Raw genomic sequence first — 12,078 nt, 5'->3', positions numbered from 1 at the left:
ACAGTTCTATTTTTAAATTTTTGAGGAACCCCCACATTGTTTTCCATAATGGCTGCACCAGTTTTCATCCCCACCATCAGTACACAAGGTTTCTTTTTCTTCACATTATCACCAACTCTTGTTCTTTCTTGTTCTTTTTCTGCAGGCAGAGTCCCAGGCTGGCAGGAGAAGTGGGCGTGGTCACTGGGACAGCCCTCCGAAATGGGTCATGTGACCTTTCAAGTATGGGGAAGTGAAGGGTTCCTCACATCATAGCAGCACGCAGGCCATAACGTAGGCGGATTTTTCTGGACCCATCAGACAACTTGTGCAAGACGTGAGGACGAGTGAAATGCGCTGCCTGGAATGGAGGTTGTGTTGTCTTCTGGAGCTTCTGTCCCCAGGAAATATTCAGGCTGGTGGGGTGGGGGCTAAGGGGCAGGTTATTTGGGGCTGATGTGCCTTGCTTCCGAGGTGACCCTGTGTTTGAGCAGGAAGGCGGGGGCTGCAGTTCGATCTGGCACCTGGGCCCACGTTGGTTACCACAGTGGTTGGGTTGAGGGGACCACAGGGCCGGCCGGCTGGATTCTGCAGCCCCTCAACTGCCTTTCGATGGCCTGTACCCAGGGCCTGTGGCACCTGGGCACAGCCAGAGTCCCAGGGCCCAGGCAGATGCTTATAGGAAAGGACTGGAGCCAGGGAGGCAGGGAGGCAGGCGGGCCCAGGCAGCCATGGCAGCCAGCCAAGTCGCTGGGGTGCTCAAGTCTGAATCTCTGCTCTGAGCTTTATTGGAGGGTTGGTGTTTATCAGGGCAAAATGCACACAGTGTGAACTCTGCCATTGCCACGACCCTGAAGTGGAAGAGTATTGTGAAAGAGGAAGGTAGTCATTGTTGGTTGTTTTTTTTTTTTTTTTTTTTGTTGAGTACTAGGGCCCATGAGAGGCATATCTTAGCAAGGAAAGACCAGAGGCCCTTTTCAGCCTCATGGAACTCCTGGCAGCCAATTCGCCAAGCATGCTTTAGGGGAAGGCCTTCCAGCAGCAATGCTAAGACTTTGACAGATGGCGGGGCCCTGTTGTTTCGGCCTCCTTGAACCTGCACTCCCTGCTGGGATGGAGGGGACTGCTTCCATCATGGGTGACTCTGTGTCTCCCCATGTGCGGGTCCTCAGACCTCGAGTGAATGCTCTCCTTGTTTTTACAGGTGGTGCTTCGAGGCTCAGGGGACGTGGCCTGCTGGGCAGCATCCAAAGTGTCTGGCCTCTGTCTCTTCAGTGAAGATGGAGGTGCAGCACATCCAAGAGTGTGACCGCTGTCATCTCGCTGGTGCACGTGCATCACAGTGGTAAGTTGTCTTGGTTATGAACCTCCCACCTGGGTTGAGGTTCAGGCCTTGACTTGGGTGTCTTTCTTGCCGGCTTCTGTCTTTTTCCGGAGGCAAAAAGAGCCTCTTCTTGTCTATTAACGTGGAGATATACCCTTAACCAGAATGTCTAGAGTTGGATGCTTGGGGAAGATGACTTAGCGGCACATGTGGAGAAGGTTCTGCAAGTCCCTGCCCACACAAGACTTCTGAACTCCAGGTTGCCCCTTTTAGCAGAGTCCTGAGTTATTGCAGCCTGACCTTATAAATAGACATTCCCTTGATGATCGACTTTCTGCCCACAGTTGCTTTATTGGGCCATTCATCTAGAGCAAAGAATCCCGGGCATCTTTACAAATGGATGTCTGAGTGGACTTCCAAACACCTTCTTTCTCTCTCTCTTCCTCTCTCACTCTCTCCTGTTTTTTTGTTTTTTTTTTTTTTTTTTTTTTTTTTTTGGGGCAGTGGGTGTTGCAGGGGATGAGAAAGACCCTTCAGCAGGCTCCACATGCCTTCCATAGCCTGACACGGGGCTCAGTCCCATAACCCTGACATCATAACCTGAGCCAAAGCCAAAAGCTGGTCCCTTAACTGAAAGAACCTCGCAGGCATTCCTAGACAGGCTTTGTCTTTATGGAAGGGACCGTAAGAATGCCATCATGTTCTAAAATCTACCGAATCGGGGAGTATTTCCACATCTGCAGTGGTTGTATACCCTCTCAGCCCCAGAGATATGTAGCTCTTCTTGGTGGTGGAGAAAAACCTTTGGCTTCCATGTTCTCATAGACAGGGAAGAAGCCCTCACTGCCTGATGCTGAACTGTGGAGGTTTTGGTGCCCTGTCTTCCAGAAGAGCATCTTTGTAAAAGATGAAATTAATTTGCCAGCCCCCGTGTGGTGCCATTGGGTAAGCATCTACCCTTGGCTGAGGTCAGAATCCCTGGATCCTGGGGGATCAAGCCCTGGATTGGGCACCTTTCTTTCTCTTCTCCGCTGCCGGACCCCGGCTGTTCTTGCTCCCTCACTAGCTCTGTTGCTCTCCAATAAGTGAAGTAAATAGATATATTTCTAAGCATGCAATTAATTTGTAAATCCTTTGCGCTTTGTGAGGACAATATTAGTAGAATTAGGGACACATGAGAGGTAGATCACAAACCACATGTTTTTTGAATCTTGTGGCCATTCATCCTTGTGATCTATATACATCAATAGGTTCATGTTTTCGTGAACATACTTTGATCACCTTCTGTTCTGAGACTCTGAGTTCACCCTCGACTTGATGTTCTCATGGATCCCAGGCAGTGTTACTTCCCGTGATCCCACTTCCTACCAAGAGACAGTACCTGTGTCTGTTGTGAGAGCTCCTGAAGGAGAAGTCCCCCGTTCTTACTTGGCACAGTGTGCACGGTTGTGAGACCCCGCCTGTTCGGTGAGACTGGCCTTTATGGAAGACTCCTGGATCAGAGCAGATGTGCTTGATTTCTAGCTATTGGTTACTGGAATAGCGCATTCCGCATCCCTCAGAATGGGGCCCTGCTGTATGTGTTTGCAGTGTCTGAGTTTGTATCTCAGAGTCACCCCGAGGAATTCCTTGGGAGGTAGTTACCCAGTGATTCTCTGATGGGTGTGTCCAGGTAAGAATTTCCCCTCGTTGCGTTGGGATCGGTGATTCCTCGGTGTGAGGGTGTCATTGCTGGCTAGGGAAGAAGGGATAGCTGAGCCCGCTCCTTTGCTCATCAGACCAGGAGGATTTTCCTGTGTGCGAATCCTCCCAGGTCTTGTGCAGTGTGAACCCTCTGCTAATGGCCAGAACACGACGGGCTGTGGCAGGATCGCTTCCTCACGTTCCTCCCTTCCTGACTCAACGAACGCGTTCCAACCCCTCCCTTCAGAAAAGGTCGCTGCGTCTACCCCTGCAAGCCACTTGTAGTCGCGTCCCTTGTTCCTTTCCGGAATTCAGATAGATCTTTCTACATGGTAGCCTCATACCCATGTCAACTGCTGATTAAATTTTCGATGTTTCCGTTTCAAAGACTATATACCCGTGAGTCGAGCTGAAGCCAGTGACTTTTCCAGACACTGGGGCGGCGGCTTGACACGAGGCCCATTTCAACTGAAGAAATAAAAATCTTCAGGTTTCTGGTAGGACAGCCCATATGCTCAGAGTCTTGGCAGACAGGAGATTGTGTGGAATGCTTAGCGTATCCCATGTCCAGCTCTAGTGTAGAAGTCCAGGGTTCATGACCCTGAAGCTTCCCGTTGACTTGCAGAGAAGCAAACCTCGGAGATGCGCCCGTGTGGGTCTCCCTTCATCCTTTATAATAGGGAATGCATTGCCGTGAGCTCCTGGGTCTTGTACACACAGAACGAGTCCCGGAATACTAGGTGAAAAAGTACTGAAGTGTGTGTGGGGACTAACAGAACAGAAGGAGGAAAGGAAAGAGGGGAGGGAGGAAGGAATACAAAGAACGAAAAGATCATGCAGGGAAGGAAGGGAGGGAGGGAGGGCGGGTGACTTGAAAAGGGGAGAAGAGAAACTGGTAGAGAGGCATTAGGGGAAAGAAGAATTTTGAAAGTTGTGAGACAAACATCTGAGAGTTAAGATTTGAGCTTAATGACAGAGGAAAGAAATGGAGTCCTTTACTCAGGAGCAGAAACCGGTTATAGGGTGTTGGTGATGAGAATCTATGGACCAGATAAACGTGCGAGACAAAGAAAGTGAGGATGGGAGGCTGGGGAGTTTCAGAAGGGCAACGTCAACCACGTCGAGGACCGAGAGAGGGGCCATGTGAGGGTTTGAGTGCAAGAATCACAGAAGGGTCCAGTCCTCGGAGGACACAGAATGTGCAGTGGGTGAGGTGGATGGAGTCGGAAGAGTTGACAGAAATAGGCCCATGTTGCAGGGTTGTTTCCACAGGAGCCCTACAGGAGACAGGATTGATGTAGGAAAGAGGTTAGCATTCAAGGCTGATGGTCAAGAAAGAAGTCTTGAGACGGCTTTGCTGGCAGGGGTTGATTTTTATTAAAGCACAGGGATATGACCCTTGGGTAGAAAGGGCTGATTGCTTGGGTCGTGAGGGGAGGATGACTTTCTGGGATGGCATTGGAGGAGGTCAGGCAAAAGGGAGGTTCTGCAAGAACGAGGCAGGTGGACAGAGGACACCCAGGATACAGTTGGCTTTGCTCTTGTGAAGGGAAGGTGGTTTTTCCTGCTAGGAAGGCATGAATTGAAAGATGGTGCAGAGCTTCCTGGAGGAATGTTACCTTCCTCCTCTCACAGGTCCTTCCCAAGGTTTTCCCAGGTTTGAAAAGTGACTCTGTCCTACGGACATTTCCTTCGGCCTCAGCCTCCCTCAGTGTCGTGGAGGGGAGAGAGATATCAGGGCTTCAGGAAATGGAGATCGGGCCTCTGGCAGGTCTCTAGGCTCTCGTTAAGCGGGCCTCTTCCTACAGAATCACGAGGACTTTTACAAACCGAGGGAGACTCCAGTCTTGCGGGGTTTTGATCTCCATCTGTGGAGAATCTGTTTTTTCCTTTCCTCAGCTTGAGGGCAGTCAGAGCGTCTGAGGGATGTCCCCTGTATCCCAGGTTGGGGGGGCGGTGTGGCATGCCAGCTCCTGCTTGACGCTCAGCTAGCCTTCTCCTCCCTCCTCGTGTGCCCCTGACCAGTGTGGAGCCTTGCGTGGTTAAGGTTGTTGAAGGAGGACGGTCTCATCTTCTGTAGCTTCTTCCTGCTGAATAGGGGCGTAGAGCTGTCCCTCCGCGTGGGTCATTCCTGGTCAGGTGGGGGAGGCCCAGCTGGGGGAGGCCTCTGCTGTCAGAGTTGTAAAAGGAAGAAGCCGCTGAGTGCAGGGGAGAGCCTCTCCTCCCTAAACCTCTCGCTGCTGCAAAACAAACAGGCTGAGCGGGGCCCGTTTTGTGGGGCTGCTGCCAGTGTTGAGCCCAGCATTGGTCATGGTCCTGTGCCTCGAAGTGACAGGGGCGTTTTTGGTGCGGCACCCTCAGGGAATCCAGCAGGGGTAGGGCTGCTGCCCCTCGAGTTGATCCCAGGGTGGTCAAGGGGCCCTGGCATTGCCGCTTCGTCCTGCATGTGTCATGCTCTGCAGGGTTGCCGGGGACTGCAGGGGACAGCGAGTGGAGGAGAAGCCCCTGCAGCAGACAGGGGAGATGACGGGAATGCTGCTGATGCTGTCCCGCCCAGTCCCAGGTGGGCCCAGTCTCCCCACACAATGGACTGTTGTGGGCCCAGGTGGTTGCCTCATGCTCCAAGTGTCCGTCATCGGCAGGTCCCGGGCAGCCACCTCTGGGTGTGGCAGCCGACTCAGAGGGTCCTTTCATCTCGTCCTCGGGGCTCTAGTGCCGTCCTCTGGTGGGCTGCCCAGAAGTCTTCTCTTTGTCCTACGGAGGTCAGGCGTAAGAGAGCCGGTCCTGCAGGCGTGTTTCCCTGTGTGTTCATGCCAAATCCTCCTCCAGGCCCAAATCGAAGCCGCAAGTGGGCCCCCAGGGCCCTCCTGGCTCCTTTTGTCGGAGCACCCCAGGAGACTTTGGTGCCTTGGGGTGGTGAGCACACTGTCCTGTGGCGCAGCTGTGGAGACAAAGGGTAGAGTGGTGTGAGATAGTGAATGGCCTTTGGCCTGGGCCAGGTCTTATCAGATGCCTGTGGGGTTTTGCGGGACGTGTCTTCTGAGGTGTTGAGGTGGAGGTTTCCCTGCAGGACCCATGCATGACCTGAAGAAAGGGGAATTTCCTGTGGGCCCCCTGGGCTGAATGAAGCCTTCACAGCCAGGGTCCCTCAGGCCCTTCCCTGAGCGTCCTCCTCCATGACGGGAGAGTCCTCCCCCTGTTGGGCTGTCCCTTCCTTAGCCTCTCTGAGAGCCCTGGATGTGCCCTTCTCTGTGGAGGGAGCCTTTGCCCACACGAGTGTTGCAGGTGGCATGGCAAAGAGGACGTGCTCCCAACTCCCACGGGAAGTGAGTTTGCACATTCCACGGGTTGTGGGCAGGTGTTGGGCCAGGTGGGAACAAGCAGGGTGGCCTTTCCCCTGCCAACTGAGTGATCGAGGAGAGTCTCTAGAGTATGAAACTCACAAAGCAAAATGGTGCCATGAGGGGACCCACTACCTCCCACGAGGCATCTTGGAGGCTCCGAGGACTGGAGGTGTTGGTCAGATCATATGGGAGTGGCCGGGGGACATGACTCAGCTGGAGACAGGGCCCTACTCCGTGCCCACAGGGATGCAGCACTGGGAGGGATGAGCTGTCCTGCTCCTGTGAGCCCAGGGGCCCGTCTTGTTTGTTCATTTCTCACGGGCCTGAAGTGGGAGATGAGGCCACCCCACCACTGTCTCTTCGAGACTAGTGTCGTCCAGGAGGAAGCCATATGCTGAATTTTGCAGGGTGGGAGGGCAAGGCTTGAGTCGTGCAGAGGGAGGGGCTCAATGGGGGACATGGAGCGCTTTGCCAGAAGGTCACCGTGCCTAGGCTGCCTGGGGTCCAGTCCCTCCAGGCAGCCAGGGCCCTCCCTCCAAGATCAGCAGCTCCTGGACGACAGCGCCCAACCACCACAGGGAGTTGCAGGGATCAGGTGGAGGATCCCCGTGGGATGTTCTCAGGGCTCCCTAGTGCCGCAGGGACTGGGACCTTCCTCTCCTCTCCTCTTTGTGGTCATAGGCTAGGGCAGCACCCCAGGTTTTGTGCGGTTTGCCGAGGTACCCACAACAGGGACAGGGCAAGGAGGGAGAACGTGTGTCCATGTTCACCAGCCCCTTTTCCTGCCTGACTCACCCCGTTCCCGAGTCCTCCTCTTCTGTTTCCCTTGTTGTTTGAGCCAAGTCCACAGAAGGGAAGTTTCTTGAGAGCTTAGAGCAAGAGCAGAAGTGGGTATGAGCACAGATTCCCTGGCATCAGAGAACCAAGTGGGGACACCCACACCCAGCCTCCCTTCCTGAGGGCCTTCCAGCCGGGTGAGCCGTGCCCTGCCGACTCCCAGCCCTCCTCTCTGCTCTGCTGTCCGGGGCTGCTTCCCAGTGCAGCAGTGAGGTGTCAGGGTGATGGTAGGAATCGGGTGAGGAGGGCTGTCTGGGGATTTCAGGCAGCAGTTCCAATGCAAAGCCTGAGGGCCTGCCTGAGACAATGGCCTCAAGGGTGGGCGTCGTCACAGCAGGGAAACGGGAAGAGCTGGGAGGAGGCGCTTATGGACAGAGGAGAGAGGAAGCCCAAGAGATGGAGGTGGAAGTGCATTACAGGCGCAGGGTGGCTCCTTCCGTCGGAATCGTCTTCTGTGGAATCCTTCTCCGGATCAGAGAGCAGTGAGGATGCTGGGGTTGGCTCTGAGAGAGAACAAAGGGGAGTTAGTGCAGCTGATGACCCATGGCCTGCTGCTCTGGGGATGCTGGGCTCTGCCCTCATTGGGGTACTTCCCTAGCTCCGAGTCCTCCCTGGCCTTGGTCGCTTGATCTCCGCAGGGTACAGGGGGGTCTCTGGTTGCCCACCTGCTCTTCCCACCTCCGATTCTCTCCAAGACCCGGAAGCCCGGCTGTGTGATCCTTTCCCCACTGGAGGCTGTCACTGTCCCTTAGACTGCCTCTGTGGGACTTTGTCTTCCTCTGTCCTTGTTCCTGTCCTTCCCTGCTCTCCTTCTTCCTCCTTGTCCTCCTCCATCTCCTCCCCTAGAGATGCTCCATGTCCTTCCCCCTGCCAAGCTCCAGGGGGCAACCAAGGAAAGAGAGGAGATATCCTGGGTCCCCCAGAATCAATCCCCCGATCCGTCTGGGCTGGGAGCAGCTGTCATGGGTCTGGGATTGCTGGGGAAGTGCAGGGAGAGATGGCCCACCACCTACCTCCCCACAGCCCATGTCTGCCCAGGGACTGGAATGACCTTCCCAGGGACGTGTTTCAGGGAATGCAATGCCCTCTGTTTCCCTAAGTGTTACAGAGGTTGAATGGAGACGGGAGCATGGGAAATTGTTCAGGTGCCCTCAGCTGTTCAGGGCAGCCCTGGAAAGCATCCAGCTTGTGGTTACTGAAACACAGGATTCCTGCCAGTGCTCCTGCTGAGGCTTGCCGGGAATGGACGGGGTCGGGGTATGTGTAGGGCCCTGGGCAGGCCTGAGGAACGTTTGCCCTTTGGGCATGCCTAGGGAGTGGGGACCATGGGCAGGGCTGTGAGCCAGCAAGGTGGGTTTGTGAGAGGAACCGTGACTCCTTGGCCCTGCTCCCAAGAGGCTCTGTGCTATGCCTTGACGCCAGCTGGTGAGAGGTAGAGTGGACCCGGGGCAGCAAGTGTGTGAAGCAGGACAAGCAGCCCCTTCACACAGGCCCGGGGGACCGGGGCCTGTGACTTTTGTTCTCCAGGGGAGCTGCATGGGGTCATCCTGCCCTTCGGAACACGTCCACAGGTCAGACTCAGCTGGGGTGTGAAGGCTGGCAGAAGCTCCGATTTACGGGAGCCTATGTAGTGAACCTAGGGGAAGTACGCTTTCCCTTCTGCAGCTCTGGGCGTCCCCTTGAAGTACAGCAGCTTGGAGAGAACCGGGACAGTTTGGTAGTGGAGGTTATGTGGAGAGAATTTAGACCTGTCTTCCACCTCCTGGCTCAGACCAGAGCGTAGTGTCACGGTTCTCTTGCCCAGGAGAGTGCGGTTGGGGCTGCCAAGTCCTGAGCATGACCAGTTCTGGGCCTGTGCCAAGAAAGATGCAGAATTTCTTGTGCACCATTCCTGAGAGGCTATGAGCAAAGAGGCCAAGCTTTGACATGTGGCAGTGGCTAAGGGAGGCACAAACAGCTTTGATGGGAAAGATCCTTCAAGGATCCGCGCAAGGAGTCGAGTGGTGATGACAAACCCAGCCTACTCTAAAGGCCCGTGGACACCTCGTCTGTTCTTTTCATCCCGAAACCATGACATGAGCAAATCATGCCTGTGCCAGAGCATCCCATTCCTTGGTGGTTTTTGACCCACCTTCTTCATTCTCCAGAGCGGCAGGGGCAACCCCATGTTCCCGGGAGCCCTGTCCCAGTGTTCCCCTCCTCGGTACCATTCCCCACCTGAAGAGACTTCGTCCTCACTGGTAGAGTATTCCTCGATGCTCTCTACCAGTAGATCTGTAAGAACTGAAAGAGGAGCAATGCCGTTAGGAGAGAAACCGCCTCACCCCTTCATCCCATGTGTGTTGAGATGTCTCTGGGCCGCGCAGCATCTGCCTGACCCTTCTGCTGTGCTGTCAGAGGTTCACGGGGCTGGTGGAGCCAGAGCCCTTGGAGGAGACGGGGATTGGAGTTTCATGTCTTCTAATGAGACCAGGAGGCTGCAGCAGTCACCTCAGTGTCACTTCTGCATGCCCATGACCACTGTCCCCTCCCAGCGCAACCATTGGAAACTCTAGTCGTTATGGGACTCTTGACATGTGGCTAGTGGGAGTGAGCAACTGGACGTTTCGTTCCTTTGATGATTTCCGTGTACTGTGCTGAGATAATAAATGACTGTGTACGATGGATACTAGACAGACTCTTTCCTGTATCACTCAGCACTAGACACCAACCAGGAGCGAGAGACAAGGCCTGCTCTCCCGCGTATTTCTCGGGCATCTGTGGATGGCCTGACAGGGACGTTGATCAAGGGAAGACGTTCCCGGGCTCACACACACCCACCAGGCGTTGCTGGAGGTCTTTGGACCTGAAGAGATTAAGGTGAAGCCCCAGTTCCTAGAATAAATGGGGATCGGATTCCGTACAGCACTGCTCTAAAGCATACAATGTGCTGCTCTCGGGTCAGAGAAGCTGCTAGAATAGATAAGGGAACTATAAAGGAACACAACGAGCCACGACGTTTCTGAAGATTAAGAAGTCGGTGGTGGGTCTCTAGAAGCTGACCTTCCAATACCTTGGATGACTCCCCTGAGCCAACAGGAGGGTGCTGGCATACAAAGAGGCAGGGGCACCTGGGAGCGGAAGAGATATACCCAAGGAAATGCGCTCATGTTGTCATCACGATGCTTCCCAAGAGTACTGCCCAGAAAACGCATCGTCTTCTGTAACAGTGAACAGAGTGAAAAGGCAGCCCACAGATTGGAGACACCCTTGGCAATCCTTATTTCAGAAAAGGTGTGTTCACTGACATAAAGGAAGAACAACAAAGAAAACCAAGCAAACAAAAGAAGACCGGGATTTCACCAAATGAAAGAATCGAGGGTGCCTGGGTGGCTCAGTGGGTTAAGCAGCTGCCTTCGGCTCAGGTCATGATCTCAGGGTCCTGGGATCGAGTTCCGCATCGGGCTCTCTGCTCAGCAGGGAGCCTGCTTCCCTCTCTCTCTCTCTCTGCCTCTCTGCCTACTTGTGATCTTTCTCTGTCAAATAAATAAATAAAATCTTAAAAAAAAAAAAAAAAGATCGAGAAAAAGACTGGAATAGCCTGTGCTGCAAAGGGAACGAATGACTCGGGCAGTCAGACAGACATTGTACGAAAAGATGCTCAACATAAGGCATCGTGAGGGCAATGCGAATCCAAAGGATGCTGAGCTGTGGCATTGTCAGTTAGGGTAGCGAGGACCCAAACCAGGAATTCAAACCCAGGACCCATGTTGGAAGGAGGCAGAAAATTAGAGACGTTGTATGCAATTCGTGGAATGCAGACTGGTGCAACTACCCTGGAAAAGCCTGTTGAGTGTCCTCGGAGAGCAGCAAAAGGTACTCCCGTGGATCCTGTGCATGCGAGTGAGAAAAAGAGATGTTGGAAAATCAGATTCTGTTCCAATACATGTTTCTCATGAGAGAAAGTCTTGTTGGCTGCCAAAGAACCCTGAAACCCTGATTTGGCTCTGTTTCCATTCCCATGCACTGAACTCCCTTGAGTTGTCTCTTGGCCCAAACCTTCCGAATCTAACAAGGCCCTCTTGCATGGACAGATGGCCAGCAAAATGGGCGGTGATTGTCCTGTCACCCCTGTTGAGGTTTGAGATTCTCTTTGGCCACCTTGCGATGCACAGTGCACCCTTCGTTCACTGGCCCTGATGCCCCCAGTGATGCTCAGTCCCTGAAGACCACCTCATTCCCCCTGGGATAGGACACCTTTTGGACCCACCTCCAAGAGCCCCGGCAAGGACCAGTGGTGGGTGTGGGATTTCCCTGGGAGAAGGCCAGTTGCATTCTTAGACACAGTATCTGCAGGGAAATGGTAGATCTCCATGAAGAAACACGGAGTGAATTGGCCCCATCTGTTCCCTGGCCATTGCCCCTTTGTGCGGGTCTTCCCCGAACGGGCTTTTGCACACGGCTGCCCCGGAAGTCGCCTGCAAAAGGGAGGAAGTGTGTCCCAGCACTCAGTGTTTCCGATGAGGTTGGGAAGACGCATCGTGGGGCCTCTGATGCAGAGACATGTGTGTTTGTGAGTGCAGTGTCAAGAGGGAGGTGCTGTGACCATTCTTGCCCGAGACCTAGCTTGGCGGGAGAGCCCCATGGACGCTGACTCAGTAACAGGGAGACACTTGTGTCTTTGGGTCAGTCTAGCCCTTCCTAGTTAGCAACGGGATTTGTTTTCTGGGGGAATTGATGTGTATTTGCAAGGAAAGAACACCTCTTTCAATTGTAGGTGTTGAAGAGTTTTCCCATGAATGGACGTTCCTGACGTGACAGTGATGGGAAATGTCTCTGATAACGTGGACACCATTAATCGCCATTTTGAGGGGACCAGACATGTTCGAGAGCGCAGCATTCACCCACCTGATACACACACACCAACCCTGA

The 12,078-nt window shown here is 53.9% G+C and overlaps 1 protein-coding gene across 3 annotated transcripts in view; it reads left to right on the top strand.

Annotated features, from left to right (window-relative positions):
• LOC123394180 (zinc finger protein 37A-like) overlaps positions 1-12,078 on the top strand; it is a 45,380-nt gene that overhangs the window by 16,658 nt on the left and 16,644 nt on the right. For 2 of the 3 annotated variants that reach the window (XR_006608945.1, XR_006608944.1), the window contains 2 exons: positions 146-205; positions 1,184-1,324. The gene's annotated coding sequence lies outside the window, so the exon portion shown is untranslated. The other variant, XR_006608946.1, reaches the window with a different exon arrangement.

Source organism: Mustela putorius, unplaced genomic scaffold, assembly GCF_011764305.1.
Source record: "Mustela putorius furo isolate JIRA1106 unplaced genomic scaffold, ASM1176430v1.1 tig00001657_pilon_pilon_pilon, whole genome shotgun sequence".
NCBI lineage: Eukaryota > Metazoa > Chordata > Mammalia > Carnivora > Mustelidae > Mustela > Mustela putorius.
This window is presented reverse-complemented; position numbering and strand designations above follow the sequence as displayed.